This window comes from Cebus imitator, unplaced genomic scaffold (assembly GCF_001604975.1).
Source record: "Cebus imitator isolate Cc_AM_T3 unplaced genomic scaffold, Cebus_imitator-1.0 Scaffold11, whole genome shotgun sequence".
Classification (NCBI taxonomy): Eukaryota; Metazoa; Chordata; class Mammalia; order Primates; family Cebidae; genus Cebus; species Cebus imitator.
Window position 1 is genome coordinate 6,083,909 of NW_016107326.1, and position 4,276 is coordinate 6,088,184.

Below are 4,276 nucleotides of genomic sequence, written 5' to 3' on the forward strand. Positions count from 1 at the left end.
AAAAAAAAAAAGTTAGAGAATTTGTCACTAGTAGAACTATCCTAAAAAAAATCACTAAAGGAAATTCTTTAAACAGAAAGGAAGTAATAAACTAAAGAAAATTCGAACATTGGGAAGGAAGAGATAACACAGTAAGCAAAAATATGTAAAAATATAATAGGCTTTCCTTCTCTTTTTAAAATCTCCCTGTCCTGCCCTTCCCTGCTCTGCCTTTCCCTTCCCTTCATTCTTTTCTTCCTTTTTTCCTTCCTTCCTTCCCTCTCTCTCTCTCTCTCTCTTTATTCTTTCTTTGTCAAGACAGGGTCTTGCTCTGTTGCCCAGGTTGGAGTGCAGTAATGCAATCATGGCTCACTTCAGCCTCGACCTCCTGTGCCCAATCCTCCCACCTCACCTTCCAGAGTAGCTAGGACTGCCATGCCTAACTAATTTTTTTATTTTTTGTAGAGACAGGGTTTTGCCAGGTTTCTGGCAGTGGTCTTAAACTCATAGGCTCAAGCAATCCCTCCCAAAGTGCTAGGATTACAGGCATGAGCCACTGTGCTGGGCCAAATTTTCAAAATAATGTTTGATGATTAAAGTAAAAAGTATAGCACCATCTTAGTGGTTCTGATGTATATAAAGGGGACATAAGAAACAATTTTGTTGTAAATGGGGGGAGAAAAGGCACATAAAGGGAGGTACGTCTCTGTACTTCACTTGAACTGGTACAATGACAACGTAGGTAGACTGTGGCAAGTTATGTATATATAATGTAATACCTAGAGCAGCCACTAGAAAAGCTATACAAAGAGATACTCTCAAATACCCTATAGATGAATTAAAAAGGAATTTCTTTTTAAAAAGTCAAGTAACTTCAGGAAGACAAAAAAGAGAAAAGAGATGAAAAGCAGAAAAAACAAACAAAAAATAAAGTGGCAGACTTAAGTCCTAAAGATAACAATAATTATATGTAAATGGTCTAGATAAAATTAAAAGACAGAGATGGGCTAAATAGATTTGAAAATATTAGGCAACTATGTACTGTATACAAAAACTTTCTTTCAAATATAATGATATAGTCAGGTTTACAGTACAAGGTGAGAAAATGATGTATCATGCATACATTAATCACAAGAGAGTAGGTTTAACTTAGATGAAATGAAGCAATTTCAAGGAAAACAATAACCACAACTCACCCAATATGATGGAGTTAATTTGAAGTCTTATAACTATTAATACCGTCAAATTCATAAATTTTAAAAATCCCAAATAAGAAATCGCCAGGTTCAGATGGTTTCACTGGAGAATTCTACAAAACTTTAAATAAAATTAATTCTATACAATCTTTTCTAGAAAAATAGAGGAGGGAAAACTTTTCAATTTATTTTATGAGGTTGGTATTATCCTGTTACTAAAACTAGATAAAGACTGTACAAAGAAAGAAAACTGTAGACCAATATCCCTCATGAATATTGATGCAAAAAACTTTAAAAAATTAGCAAATAGTGGTAGGGTGTGGTGACTCATGCCTGTAATCCCAGCACTTCTGGGGCCGAGGTAAGCAGACACCTGAGGTCGGGAGTTTGAGACCAGCCTGGCCAACATGGTGAAACCCCGTCTCTACTAAAAATATAAAAATTAGTTGACATGGTGGTGCATGCCTGTAATCCCAGCTACTTGGGAGGCTGAGACAGGAGAATTGCTTGAACCCAGGAGGCAGAAGCTGCAGTGAGCTGAAATTGCACCACTGCATTCCAGAGTGAGACTCTGTTTCTAAATAAATAAATAAATAAAATAAAAATAAAAATTAGCAAATAAAATATAGCAATATATAGGCTGGGCATGGTGGCTCATGTCTGTAATCATAGCACTTTGAGAGGCTAAGATGGGAGGATCAATTGAGTCTAGGAGCTTAAGACTAGCCTGGTCAACATAGCAAGGCCCCATCTCTAAAAAAGATTTAAAAAAAGAAAAGAAAACAGCAATATAGAAGAATCATTATATACCACAATCACGTAGGTTTTTCCTCAGGGATGCAAAGTTGTTTTAATATTTGAAAATCAATTAATCAGTGTAATCTACCATATTAACAAGATAAAGAAGAAAATAATAATCTTATAATTCTTGATGACAGGAATTTGATGCAGAAAAAGCTTTTGATAAAATTCCACACTCATTCATGGTATAGTTTTCCAAGATATTACCACTTGGGGAAATTAGTTAAAGGGTACTGACATGGTTTGAATCCCAAATCCCATGTCAAATTGTAACCCCCAGTGCAGGAGGTGGGGCCTGGTGGGAGGCAATTGGATGATGGGAGCAGGTTGTCATGAATGGTTTAGCACCATCCCCCTAGTGCCATTTTTGTGATAGAGTTCATGAGATCTGGTTGTTTCAAAGTGTGTAGTATCTCCCCTGTCTCTTTCTTTCTTTATTTTTATTTTTATTTTTTTTCTAAGCATCTGGATACTGCATAGAGAACAATACCCTGTCTCTTTCTTCTGCCTGCTCTGGTCATGTAATAGGAGCCTGCTTCCCCTTCACTTTCTCCTTTGATTATGTTTCCTGAGGCCTCCCTAGAAGCTGAGTAGATGCCAGAATTATGCTTCCTGTACAGCCTGCAGAACCATAAACCAGTTAAACCTCTTTATAAATTAGCCAGTGTCAGATATTTTCTTGTAGCAATGCAAGAATGGGCTAATATAGTAACTTGGTACCAGAAGTGGGATATTGCTATAAAGATACCTGAAAATGTGAAAACAGTTTTGGAACTGATTAACAGGCAGAGGCAGGAACAGTTTGGAAGTCTCAGAAGAAGACAGGAACATTAGGGAAAATTTGGAACTTCCAAGAGACTTGTTGAATGGTTATGAGAAGAATACTGTTAGTGCTATAGACAATGAAGTCCAAGCTGAGGAGGTCTTATATGGAAATGAAGATCTTATTGGGAAGTAGAACAAAGGTCACTTTTGTTATGGGTTAGCAAAGAACTTGGAGGCATTGTGCCCCTGCCCTAGGGATCTTTAGAACTTTGAACTTGAGAGTGATGATTTAGTGTAGCTGGCAGAAGAAATTTCTAAGCAGTAAAGCATTCAAGATTTTACCTGGCTGCTTCCAACAACCTATGCTCATATGCATGCACGAATAAATGACCTAAAACTAAAGCATATTTAAAAGAGAAGAAGAGTGTAAAAGTTGGGAAAATTTGAAGCCTGGCCATGTGGCTGAAAAGAAAAGCCCATTTTCAGGCAGGAATTTAAGGAGGCTACAGAAATTTGTATAACTCATAACAAGTATTTTTCTTATTGTTCTCCTATTTTCTTAATATACATTCTCTTACTATTATTTTAGTAGTTGCCCTGTAGCAGTCAATATACATCTTTGATTTATTAAAGCCCAATAGGAAATAGTACTTTTACCACTTCTCATTCTATGCAAGCACCTTATAATACTTTAGCTTTATTTACTACTGCCGATTTTTTATGCTATTGTTTTCAGGTATATTAGTTATGCCTATATTTTAAGCCACACATGATATAATTTTTCTATGGAAACAATGTTTAATTTTTGGCCAGGCAGTGTCACTCAATGCTTACAATATCAGCACTTTAGGAGGCTGAGGTGGTAGGATCGCTTGAGGCCAGGAGTTGGAGACCAGCCTGGGCAACATGGCGAGACCCCCATCTCTATAAAAAAATAAATTAAAAATAAAAAATTAGCTGAGCATGGTGATGCATACCTGTAGTCTCAACTACTCTGCAGGTTGAGGCAGGAGGCTTGCTTGAGCCCAGGTGTTTGAGACTGAAGTGAGCCATGATCATGTCATTGCACTGTAACCTGGGCAACAGAGTGAGACCCTGTCTGAAAACCAACCAACTAACCAACCAATATCTAATTTTTTTTTTTTTTTGAGATGGAGTCTCACTTTGTTGCCCAGGCAGGAGCATAGTGGCGCAATCTTGGCTCACTGCAACGTCTGCTTCCCAGGTTCAAGTGATACTCCTGCCTCAGCCTCCCAAGTAGCTGGGGCTATAGGCACCTGCCACCATGTCTGGCTAATTTTTGTGTTTTTAGTAGAATGGGGTTTCACCATATTGGCCAGCCTGGTCTCGAACTCCTGACCTGTGATCCACCCACCTCGGCCTTCCAAAGTGCTGGGATTACAGGTGTAAGCCACTGCACCTAGCCATTTTTCTTTGTTGTTGTTGTTATAGTTTGTATTTCATTTTGAGTTTTCCCCATGTCCTGGTCAATTTTTTTTTTTTTTTTTTTTTTTTTTTTTTTTTTTTTTTTTTTT